The sequence below is a fragment of the Corvus brachyrhynchos genome, unplaced genomic scaffold, assembly GCF_000691975.1.
Source record: "Corvus brachyrhynchos isolate BGI_N302 unplaced genomic scaffold, ASM69197v1 scaffold121, whole genome shotgun sequence".
NCBI classification, from domain to species: Eukaryota; Metazoa; Chordata; class Aves; order Passeriformes; family Corvidae; genus Corvus; species Corvus brachyrhynchos.
The window spans coordinates 2,598,555-2,611,628 of NW_008236445.1; the positions used below are offsets into that span (position 1 = coordinate 2,598,555).

General features: G+C 39.3%; 1 protein-coding gene across 4 annotated transcripts in view; it reads left to right on the forward strand.

Moving 5' to 3' along the window:
- Positions 1 to 13,074, forward strand: part of TBC1D4 (TBC1 domain family member 4) — a 108,629-nt gene that overhangs the window by 27,677 nt on the left and 67,878 nt on the right. The window lies entirely within an intron of this gene.

Here is a 13,074-nt window from a genome sequence, read left to right on the forward strand (position 1 = left end):
GGCCAGATAATCTTTAAATGTCCGGCTCGCTCTCTATTGCATAGATAAGTTCCTTTCCTTCTAGATCCCCTGCTGAGAACATGGGATCATAGCTATAATTTCTAATAAAGTACCTTACTTCAGGTTGTTTCCCAGCTTGTAAACAACCTTTGTGACCTTGCAGTCATGCCGCCGCCTTGTGAGCTGCAGTTCCTGGTTGAACACAATTGCCCAGTGTTACAGCTGGGCTGGCACAAAAATGCCAGTTCTTGCACAGAACTACATTATTCTGCTGATTTTACATGCTTAAAAACTTAGAAGTGGTGATTCTTTCCAAGCTGATTTCTAAAGGCATGGGCCTTTCAGGTGTTCTTGGACAACTCTGGCTGACTTCAGGGACTTGGCTCATGTAGAAATTTTCCTGAAATTGGCTGCAAGCCCAAAATTTGACTGGGAAGGTTAATCTGAAGAGTGCTATGGTTAGGTCTTGTTTCCAGATGAAAGCTTGTTTGTAAATTTTGATTTTTACCAAGGCAAATGTTCTTTCATTTATTCATGAGCTGGTTTGAAATGTGCTTTAGTAGAAAAGTGTGTAGGATGTCACCTATCCTCTTCCAGCAGGCATACTTTACTATGAAGTAGAAACTTCAAGTAATTTCAAAACATTCTAAGAATAAGCTGTTACTTGTTTTCCCACAAACTTAGGAACTGAAGAACATGCTATTGGATCTTTTATTCCAAGTACTTCTTGTAGTAGATTACAGTTTTATGTGACCTTCTCATAACTTCAGGGTTTTTTGGAAAAAGCAGTTTTATTAGAATATGCCACAGACATTAAGAGTGAGGGCAAACTGAAGAATTTGCACAAGGCATTTCGAGATGCCTTGAAAGAGTTGCTTGTGGTGATTTTATTTTTTAACAGAATCCAAAACCCAGGCAAAAGTGTATTTCTTTCTTAGCAGTGGCTGAACTTTTTTGCAGATGTCAGTCCAGAAAGGTTGAGAAAGCTGTGATCTGAAAACAGAGCTATTGTGTCATGAACTACTGCCTCATTTGAGCAGCCTTTAATTGTAGGAGTTACATGTAACTTTTAAAATAAAACTATTGGTTGGGGAGAGGCCAACATCCAAGGTGGTGCTCTCCCTTAGAAGAGTGGACATTATTTTACATTGTTGAAAGTGCCATCAAGCATTTCCACATGGATTTTCTGGGCTGGAGATATAGAATGGTGTCTCTTTCTGTCAGATATTTTTGGCTGAGAAGTGATGAGAACTACCAAACTACCAAAAATGTGTGGGGAAAAAGGAATGGAGCTTAATATGTGCAGAAAGGTCTGTTTCCTTTAAGCTCACCAGGACATGGGACCTTTATGACTTAAGGTCCACAAATTTGGTGGGCAGCTGGTTTTGCTATAGAAATGTTAGTGCTTCACTTCTCAAACATTCAGTTTTCTGCAAGCAGCATGGTTCTAGTGCTTTTGAAATTCTGAATGTTCAGAAGCATTACTTCCATTCATGTTTTCAATAAAAATATTGTGTTTTCTGTTGCATTTTAAGCACTGGTGCACTGTCGTTTCCCTCCAGATGGATTGACAGACCAACAAGAGGAACTAGAGAGGAACCCTAGCCTTTGGGGGTGGGAGTGGCTTTATAAATAGAGGTCATTTTAAGGTCATCTTCAAGAAGGATGGAAGATGTTGATGCAGTTAGCTGATCCTTTGCTCATGGTCTCATATTCTTACTTCTGAGCAAATACCGGGAGACGGAGCATCTTCCTGGCACAGCAGTGTTAGGGTTATGAAGAGGTGAGCCTCAGCAGAGCTGTTGGTCCTCCTCTATACGTTTAAGAGCAGACAGTGAAGACAGGACACATGGGCTAGATATTGTGTGCCGTTTGGAGAGCTGGTGAAGTCCATACGTGTGCAGTCCAGTGCTAAGCCTGCTTGTGCAAGAAGAGAGCCCTAAGGAGATGCTTTTCAGGTCAGAGTAAAACTAGGAGGTACTTGCATGTCTTGGCTGTAAGCATCTAGAGCCAGGAGTGTGATAGATGTTCCCCTGATGTTATGGGAAAGGTAGATGAAAATCTAGTCAATTTCTGTAAATTCAGAGATGTTAAGAAATACTAGAGTTTATTAATTCCTTGCGCAGTTCAGTCAAAGTAATTTCATTTTCAAGAGAAGGGCCTTCCAATAGCATTAGAAGTAATTTCACAGCTTAAATGAATTCAGTCATGCCTCTGTAGTAAAGAGAACATTACCCTTTTTATTACCATCTGTGAAAAATGCATTCAGCTGCATTTGAATTCAAGACCACAATGGTTAGACTGGGCTGTGAATAGCTGAAAGTGACTGATCTCATTTTTGAGAAGGTATTTCCTGATAAATGCATCTGTTTATCAAAAAGAGTTTCAGAAGGGAAATGATTACTCATTTACTGAATTTAAAGGACAGGCTTTTATAGCCTAAATTTTAGTAACCACTCTGAATATGCAGCAACTACTTTTTAGAATGGTAGCATGTATTAAGGGCAGATATGACTCTCTTTGAGATGAATAGTCTGTCACCTCTTAAAAAAATCACCATTTATCTTAAATGTAAATGTGAAATTCCCTTTGAGATACATATTATTTAGAAAAAAAATTGTGGCATTTCTTCAGATTTCCATGGCTTTTTGGTGATTAACACCTAGATTACCTGTAAAGACAGGTTAATTTGTCCACACGCACTTCTATTTCCCTTTGAAGTTTCCAGCTCTGTCTGTTGGTAATGGCTTCTTGGTCTCTTAATTTTCTTTACAGAGTAGAGAAACTGCAGCAGTTTTTAATCACTTTTAGGCATTTCTGAATTTGAAACAATCAGCTTGGACAGGCTGCATTTGAGACAGAAGCAGATTTGGTGCCCTGAATCCATTCAGTATTACAAACTTGTTTAATAGGTTTAAGATAAACATACTTTATTTTTAAGTATGAGCTGACGTGCGAAGATCAAAATTCTTTGCCAGCTGTGGGCAGAGACAAATGGGCCTAACAGGGACAGAGGTCTCTTAAAAAACGTAACACTTTAAAGGGACAGCATTGTGGACCATATGCTTTATTTTACAGTTAGGCTTCACAGAAACAGCCAATTTTATTTGATTTTGGTTGTTAACTGTTTTTATCAAATGGAGTTTATCCTGTGCCTTTACAGGTCCAGCTAAACTGCACTTCAAAAGAGTATTAAGAATCAACCTAACTAGATGAGAACATAAAAAATTCAGAAATAAGCTGAAATACAACTCTCTTGCACAGAGAGGATCATGGAGTCTGGCTTTTGTTTGACATAATGCCACAAAGAGTGAGTGGTGTCTAAAAAAACCCTGAAACACCACAACAAAATACAGACGTGATGGAGGGTAGTCCTTCAGTTTTATTAACTTTTCAAGAAGGTTGGAATTGGTGATGTGGGGAACTGTATCCTCGCCTTTTGAGTAAGAAAGTGACTGGGGACAAAAACTGTCACGAGTCTCATTGTTACATTTATATACATGTATATACACACACCCCAAGTGTGGTATATAAAGAGAGGAGAAATTCCATTTGTTAAGACTCTTAAAGAGCCAAGGAGGTTCAGAAAGCTTTGGAACAAACTGTGTGATGGGAGCAGTTGAGCGTTCAACAGTTATTTACTCTCATATTGTTTCAATTAGGATTGCAACAGGAAGGAAGTTTCCATGGGAGATTGCCTCACGTACCCATCAGAATACCAGTTTATTTTAGTTGTTCAGTGCAAGCTTTGTATAGCTCTAACACGAGTTCAGCAAAATTGCTCTGTTTTGCACAAATAAGCTGCACAAATTGCACTGTTCTAGTTCTCAGATCAAAGGTAGGTGACAAATTTGTCTTTACATGGTGAAATCCATTGGGATTGTTTCTTGATGTCAGAAAATAAACTAGGTCCTTCCTTGGTACTTGTACTATGAGAGAGAGACCAGGAATGGTTTTCAGCTTGTGATTCTGCTTTACTCTGTCCATGACATAAGGTCCAGGTTCACACTGCGTCCTACATACTTCTTATCGTTAGACAGAGAGCCCCCAGAGCAGGAGGAGAGCTGTGCTGCGCCCCAGAAGTCTCCTCAGTCTGAAGAGCAAACCTACCTCACTGACCAGAGGGCGTCATGGAATGGCCTCACCTCTGTCATATCAGAGTCATTTGGCATGTGTTACAGAAGAGGGTCACAATCTGCCTCTGGAAACCAGGCATACCAAAAAAACCCCTTTTCCTCAGAAACTGGAATTGCTTTCTTACCAGAACATTTATTTTCTGCTGCTTTCTGCCTTTTCAAAGCAGATGTTTGGCAGCTGACTGCTTGCTGATTCCTGGTGTGGAAAGAGCCAAGCTGCATCCTAGATCTGTTGATTAGTTGGAGCTGAGGCTAGTCCCCAAAGCGCTGAGCCTGTCCTCTGAACAGTGAATCAGAACACGAGAATTCCATCCAGGCCATCACTCAGATGATACAATTGATTAAAAAAAAAAAAAAAAGTTACATGCGTTCTCACTTTACAGTGGCTCAAGGTCAACCATGTAGAACCTTCTGGTTTAGGGTTCCTAATCTACACACAGTCCTTTAAGCCTTTATTGGAAACACCAAAATACTTCTGTGGAACATAACCTTCAGGCACCATGGACAAGTATTGTGTTATGCAAGAGCTATTTTTAATGTATTAAAGATTAACATGGATGTATAAAGTTAATCAGGAATAAACATCCTGTGCTGATAAGGTAAAAATCATTCTCCATTTGTTAATACTCCTATTTTTAAGAGATCCCAAATTAGATCTAAAGGTTGCTTTTTTATAGCCAGACATTGGTCCTTGGAGTAGTCTGTCAGGACTATAACTTTTCTTAAAGAAATGCATTGTTTACAGTGACTGACCTTTTTTTCTTTGACTTTTCATCTTTATTACTAAATAAAAAAGTAAATCTGTCCCTTCACTTTTCCACTGTTGCACATTTAAATAGCGGTAGAAAAGAACCTAAAATCTAAGGAAGCAATGACTGTAATAAATGTTCTTTGACATCTAGCGTGTATATAGGCTGAGAAACCGTTACTATTCATTTTAGAATATTAATTTGCATTTTATGGTTCCCAATCTAAATTTGACCAAAAAAATGCTGTAAAAGCACATAAACCAATAAGGAAATGATGAGCAGTAGCAGTTCCAGTGATGCATTCTGAAGGGTTTTCTTTAAGCACGACTTGAAAGCAGAGTCCTAAGATTTCCAAATACTTTTCAGTAATCTTGCAAGTTTTAAAGCTCAGATATTTCACATGGTTTGTAACCAAAACAAAATGCTCCCATGTAATTGGGGAAAGCGTAGTGCAAGACTGCATGATTCTGCTGAACTTTTTTTTGGCTGCATCTCTCATCAGTCAGAAACCAAGGTTATGCTTATTTCTGGAGTTTGCTTAAGCGCTCAGCAATTATGCTTTATGATTAGCTACTACAAGTTCTCTCGTAGTCCAAATAAGCTTTTAACTCTCAGAAGTGGAATAGGAGATTGTAATTTGTACTCAAGAGGTTTCTTGGCAGAGGTTAAATGTAACCCTGCTCCTTGGCATACATTAGAGAGGCTTTAGCATTGTCCCAGAATGGTAGGACTCGCATTCTCTCACATGCAGTGCCCCCTTAAATGCCAGAAAGTTTTTATTGCCTCTGCAGTTTTTTCGTCCTCCTGGGCACACAATCTGGCTACTTCCAGGGCCACCTTTTCCCTCCCCATTTAGATGTAAAATAACACAACAAAAACTAGTTTGCAGAAGCAAATTAGAGTATTAGGTATTTGGAAGCTGTGGCCTTGAGGATGTTTTCTTTGTCCTGCCCTGGCAGGAGAAGAGGAAACCGCAGCAAGCATGTGTTACCTTGCTTCCTACTCCTACCTATATTTAAACCTTTTCCTCTCACAAGCCATATGCTGCTTCTCCTTTGGAGGAGTGCGAAGTATTGGTAAGGATGTTAGGAGAAAAATGCCTTTAAAAAGGCAGTACATCACCTGGAGGAGGAGGTTGCAAATGTGGGATCATTGGACTTTCTTCCCTTCAGGCTCCCTTCCAGTGCAAAGGCAGTCTGTAAAGCTGTCCTGGTTCAGTTTCTAGTATTTCTAGCAGTCAGCAGGCTGTTATCCAGAGTATTTCAGTTTGTGTATAGTTTAAGCTGTTACATTTTAATTGAAGGGGAAGGATGTCAGTTATTTAAAGCTTCCTCCAAAGGTTTTCACAAATTAAATCTACTATAACAATGACGTTAATTGCACCAATAAAGCACTTGAGTCTCAGCAAAAGCCTTAGCTAGCTCTCTTGGATATATTTCTTGAACTGTTTGTTTCAGCTGCTTAACTTTAATTTCACTTGTTCGAGGGCTGTCGGAAAGGTTACCAAACTGGCTGAAGATGTCACATCAGCTAGATACATTGGAAGGCAGCTTAAATTTTTAAACCCTAAATCCTGTAAAATACAGATAAACAGGGAAGATGTTTCTGCTACAGTCATTTCATCTGCTTCTATATTTAACTGTATTGCAATTTAAGTTCCAGTAGCTTAGAAATAAAGGAGTAAAAATATGATGCTTTAAAGCAGTAACATTGTGCTATTCTTTCCTGAAAAGAGTTAGTATATTAGATAAAATATGTCATAAGTGACAGGAAGGATTAATTTTGACAGTAAGCTTTGAAGTGATGTGGTTGGACAAAAATTTTAGCAGATGTGGGTATTTGCTGAGGAATCTGGATTTGCAGACTGTTAAATGTGGTATGAATTACAAATTAAGGCTACTTGAAAGCTCCTTCACCTTCTATGCCTGCAGCTGTGTTCTTAGACTCCATATTCTGAGACGTTTTTCTCCTCCCTAATTAGAAAGTGCTAAAGAGTAACTCTCAGTTTTGTTAGCTAATTGTTCCTTAATGTTCAGTAGCATAACTGAGTAACAGAAATCTACAAAAGCATGCATTTTGCTAGTTACCATTATAAAAAAACAGCCAAGAAAACATCTTTCAGAAAGGAAGAAAACTGTAAGTTTTTATAATTTCTGTTACAATGCTTTTTTTAAAAAATATGTCTGTTATAATGCTTTTATTTTAAAATAAACCTGAATGTTTCTTAAGGGGATGGAAGCATGTCTTGCAGAAGAACTGGGCAAACAGCACCAGGAACTGCTAGAAACAACTTGGGAACAGCTAAAGGGAAAAGGGTTCCAGGGCTGTTCACATCTAAGTTTGGATATCCATTGGTCGAGTTGCTGTGGCTTTCCACAAGAAAGCTACAGACAAAGAGAAATCCAGACCTCTATTTACAAGTGATGCTGTCATTCCCTGACTTTTTTTCTTTTAACTGCTAAATGGTTAAGCATCTTCCATCCAAGCACATTGTTCTGAATGGGACATCATCTTACAACAGGTCTGTAGTCTTACCTTTTTTTTTTTTGTTGTGGCTACAGCAGTGCTTTATTTCACTGCAAGTTGAAAAGCTTGTATCAGACAGGTCTTGACAGGCAGGTGCAAAAAAAAAAAAAAATCAATATAATTTAAATTAACTAAGGGCTTCAACTCATGTTGCTGAGTATTTGAAAAGGCTGATTAACATTTACTTTAGATAATGGAAAGTTTGGCTAGGTTTTTCCGTGGGAGCCAGTGACTGACAAAATCAACACCTTAATCAGCTGCTATGTTCCTCACGCACAGTCAAAGCTCGTGCGTGTTTTGTCATTAACCAGGAATGTTTACATGTTTCTAACTGAAATGTTAGTTCAGAGCAGGTGTCCCGTGGACCTGTTCTGCCTCCCAGCAAGGTTACCTGCATTCAGCTTGTAGGCTCTGCCCTCAGTTATCCTGATGAAACTCCGGACTCCTGATAAAACTCCAGACAAAATTTGCAGCTGTAGGAGAAGGTAGTGCAAATGAAGGCAAAAGTTTGCTGTTGCATTTTGTTTGTCAGCATAAAAAAATACATCTTCCCCTCAAAACAACAAAACAATAGTACTTGATTTTTTAATTTTAAGCTTCGTTACCAGAACTACCAATGGAACTAAAAAATGGTTGGATTATGAAAGGCAGGTTGTTACTGAAGTACCAGAAGGTGAACTGTCTCTGCTATTTTTTTGAAGCTACAAAAAAGCACTTGTCCTAAAACACATGAAGGTGATTTGTATGGGCTGCATTGGAGCTCCTGTTTTCCCATGCAAAATCTGTACTCTGCCAGTTTTACTATTGCTTGTTTTCATCTACTTGCCTTTCTTTCTCTACGTATGCTGTTACGAGAGTTCTGTGGTGTTGCCTTGAGAGTAAAACTGTTTAGGATGATGATGACAGATCTGGCTCTTCAGAACAGGTTGCCATGTGGGTTGTACTTAAAATGTCATCTGGAATAGTCCCTTTGGAGAGAAATTCTAAAATGGTTTAGCCTTCAATAGGAGACTCTGATTAGAATAGCTACACTGTTGGGACAGCCATTATTTTTGGGTGGACTTTGTCCTGGATAAAAACTTGAATGGAGATGAGAAAAAAAACCAATGGAAGAGTGCAAAAATTATAGCATAATGATCTGTATAGATTTATAAGTTGCTTAAATACTGAGATCTCTAATGTATGTAGTGTTTCTGTGTCTGATGGAGCTGAGACATCAGTGCTGTGGAACTAGTGCTTCAGAGATCTATGAAAGTGAGGGAAATAAAGGAAAGGAGGCTTGCTTTGGGCAATGGGTCCTATTCCCCAAACATCTGGGGGGCTAAGGTGGAGTCTGATTATGATGTTCTTTCAGTTGTGGTAGAAGAAAGCTAAAGCTGGGGGAAAAAATTCACTGTATTACACAGAGAGAGGCTTTAGTGCACCAAGTTATGCATCAGGCTGTTACCTTCTTCTATCCAAAAGGTACCTTCATGTTATAGCTGGGGTTTCATATTGAGAGGTAGTGGGAGATTAACAGTGAAAATCCTATGACTCTGCGCTGTATTTCACAAAACACTACCATTTTGAAAGGATACCTCCATCAGTGATACAAGGTGCACCTGTTTACCAAAACACCATTTTGGTGATCGGATTGGAGCAGGTATTAGATGTGTTATGATGTTGTGAACCCACTCCCATTAAATTCAGTGTGTTACGATGAGGATCAGTCATTCTTGGAGAAGAGACTGCTGAAACAGTAAATGTTAAACATATTGATATCAAGAAGCATATGAAGGCATCACTAGTTGTAACATTATTGGAGGATAATGACATCAACGAACAGCTTGTGCCTTGCAGGATGTTTAAAGTGTTGTAAGTACAGTTTTGAGTGGCAGATTTAATCTAATTAGCATGGAGCTGGTGGCATCAACAGTTGCAGTCTTTCTTGCACAGCTGAACAGTTAGAGTCAGCGCTGCATTGCAGAGGGAGCTGTGCAAGCATAAATAAAGACATGATCTTGTCCTTGAAGAGTTTCCTATTTCAATTGGTGTATATCCTGATAAAGGTATCTGCTCTGGGAGGTGGCTCTTGACTCCAGCATCGAACAGATGGGAGTCTTGTGTTTGAACTTGCCCAGCTAGCTCCCTCTGGAGGGTACTGGCTCTGTCCACTCTGGCCAGCATCTTCTTGGAGTTTTATCCGGATCTCTTGTGGTCACAGGGCCTCCAAGCATAGATAGTCACTTTGCATGGTTCAGGGAGCTAAAAACATGAGGTGGGAGTTGGCAGTCGCAGGAGTGACACAGTGGCATGGTGTTGAAGTGATTCTGTCATGTCCTGGGAGTTGGCTGAATCGTGGAATCACCGAATATCCTGAATAGGAAGGGACCCACAAGGATCATCAGTTCTACTCCTAGCCCTACACACAATCACACCATGTGCCTGAGAGCATTTTTCCAATGCTTCTTGAGCTCCTGATAGGCTTGGTGCTGTGACCATGTTCCTGGGAACCCTCTTCCAGTGCCCAGCCACCGGCTGGGTGAAGAGCCTTTTCCTTACATGAATAGTAGGGGGTGCTGAGGGCAGAAAGCAGCACTTGCATGTAAATGTTGGAGATATAAGGGAAGAAAGGGTCAGATTTGATGCAGTCTCACTGTTTTTCTGTATTGCCCTGCAAGCAGGTGGTGCTAGGCTTAATCCTTAATGTTTGAGGAAGCCAACGGGGAGAGGTGCTGAAAGCCAACAGGGTACTTGGGAGTGAGTTTGTATGCACAGTGTGGGTGAGCAGGGATGAGACTCTGGACTGAAATTCAAAGCAAGTGGCAGGCTGAAAGGAATCAAACAGCATTTTCAAGGAATTTTATTTTGAAGGCCTTAAGAACATCAGTGAAAATTCTTGTCCAGCAGCTTATCCATGGTGAACGAGAGAAAGCTGCTGAATGACTTGATAAACTGTTGAGGATCTGGGTTTTTTAAAGGAAAGCAGGTGTGAGGAGACCTTTTTTGACTGACTGCTGTATTTCTCAAGAGGAGCTTACAGGCAGCTGTAGCCACTCAGACTGGTGGTATGAGAAGCAAATGACTGAACTGATCCCAGAAAAGCTTCTGGGTGTGCAGGGAGAGTTAGCTGTTGGGAAGCTGGTCACATCTGACAGCAACTGTGTCTACTTACCTTTGTAAATTAAGTAGTCTTAACTGATGAAGAGGCAGCTTCTCTAGGAAGAGGGAGCTCCTGTAGAGAACAAATGGGTGATGTTGGACCATCGTCTTCGTTCTGATGAATGTGGCAGTTTTGGCATCCGATTTTACAGCTCATTTCCCTTCCATTTACGCATGAAGTAGGTAATTAAAAAATGGTTCTTTTTATTGGCACAAAATAGAATGTTTGTGAATCATTATTTATCTTCAGCAGAATGCCTCTTTAAGTAAATGAATTAGCTATTCCTAAAGAAAATTTATCTATGCATTTATAAGTTTATAACTTATTTCCAGTATTATGCAGGAATATGAAAAAAGTGTTGTAAATTCCTTGGATTATTATTTGTGTCAAATAAGGAGTTTGCCAATGCTTCTCTTAATGAATGATTAAATGCTTATATGATGCTTCACTGCCTTTGTATTTAATTAATAATTGAACCTAGACTCCAAATTGCAGAACCAGAAGTATTTCCCTAATGTTTCCACAGTTGAGTTGTTAAATTGCCCTCAGATTAAAAGTGTCATGATGAAAAAACGTAATCTTTTCCGCCAGGATTTGTGAAGTTTTGCATTGCCGTTTAATATCACTAATGAAATCGCTTCCATGCCAGACTAAAAAAAAATGTCAAACTGTAGAGTCCCAGCTTATGCTTGGGTGTGATTATGGATTGTGGCATTTGGTTGCTGACAGAGCTGATGCTCTCTTGCTCTGTATGGTTGCTGAGTGAGTATGGAGTAAAGCTTTTTTTTTTTTTTTTAAAAACTACTATCTGACTTTAAAAAAGGTCATTGTCCAACAGTAGCAAACACAGCCATGTGCTGAGGTTCTGCAAGGCACTTGTATTCTGGGTTCTCTGATGCATGTTTCTTAGAGCTTGCAAGAAGAAATGCATGCATCACTGATTATTAAATTACAGCAAATGCAAAATACTGATTTAAGATCTTCAGGTCTTTAGAACTAAACTGTTCTCTAATAGTGTAGAACCTGAGTGGTACTTATGATGTTTTTAAGGTGTTTTCTGCTATGCTGTCTTGATACTATGATTTCTCTGGCTTATTAAAGCAGGTAGGCAAGTAAGGCTCAAATGTTCTGCAGGAATTACAAGGTCAGGTATTGAAACCAAGCTGTAGCTAAAGAATCTGTTGTGCAAATGATGATGTAGACTGCACTTAGGTATGAGCTACAGACATGGATTGAGAAAATGGAATAGTAATGGGAATGGGGGTGGAAACCAGATGAAACATGCATTATTTCTTACAACATATATGGGGTTTTTTTGTCTCCTTTGCCTTGTTACAGTTAGAAATGATGTGTTTTTCCCCTGCTCTTTATTCCTCCACTTGATTGCACTCAATAGCAAAGATGGTTCATGCTGCTTTGGTGGTTAAGAGTGCACATAACATTAGCACAAACACAGACTTCCTGGACACATGCTACTGCTATCCATAATCTGGTACACCACAACTGCAGCCACCAGCTTCCTAAGGAGTGTGTATTTTTAGCTAAGGTCATTGTTTCATTGACCCAGCTGTATGCTGAACTCTTTCCACTCTTCCAGCAGTTTCTGTTTAAAGAAATGTAAATATAAGTATTCCATTCATAAGCTTACTGTTTATTTAAGTGGTCCAGCAGTGGTAAGATGCTTCTACTACACACATTAGAACAATGCTAGAGGAGATAAGAGGGACAGAAGGATTGTTATTGCAGGAAGAGTTGAAATAGTCTGAGGAGAAAAAATAATCTGCATCAGTGTGTCTTTGCATTCTTTTATGTAATTTCTGTGGTCTTGGAGCTCTGTTACAAAACTTTTTTAAAAACCCCCAAGTCTTATTCCCTCCTTGTAACCCTGTATTAATTCATTGTGTTTTTCCATTGACTGTATCTCTATTTCTGTAAATCTATTTCCATTGATTGTATCTCTATTAAGGCGGGAGATTACTTTTTTGAAAAAAGTTTTATGTCCATTCTGTTGTAGTTTTTGGAGTTCCTTAAACAATGTGCTCATGGAATGGGTGCCAAGCTTCCACATGTTCGCCATTTTTAAACCTGAGTACTAAAACCCAGTGAAATTGTGTGCAGTCATATACAAACAAGTGATTTAGATCTAACTTGGCTACTTTAATGCTTACATTTTACAGAATGGTAAAAATGGAAGGGTTTTGGCCCCAAATTAAGTTGTTTCATTTATCAAAAATCGTAAGACCTTAGTTAGAACACATTCTGCACTTGTGCACCTCACTCTGAATCTACTTTTTAGAACCTGCATGTGTTTAGTATTTCACTACTCAAGTGCTTGCATTTATCATCAATGCAATAAACACTCACATAGCAATATATCCCTTATGTAGAAAAACGTTAGTTCTTTCCTGCTTCCCCCACCCTTTCCCACCTATCTATCCATGACCAGAGCTGAGTGTGCAAGGCCTGGCCTTGCAAGACATTTGTCATGCTGGATGAAAGAGGCTCCCTAAGCCGCTGCTCA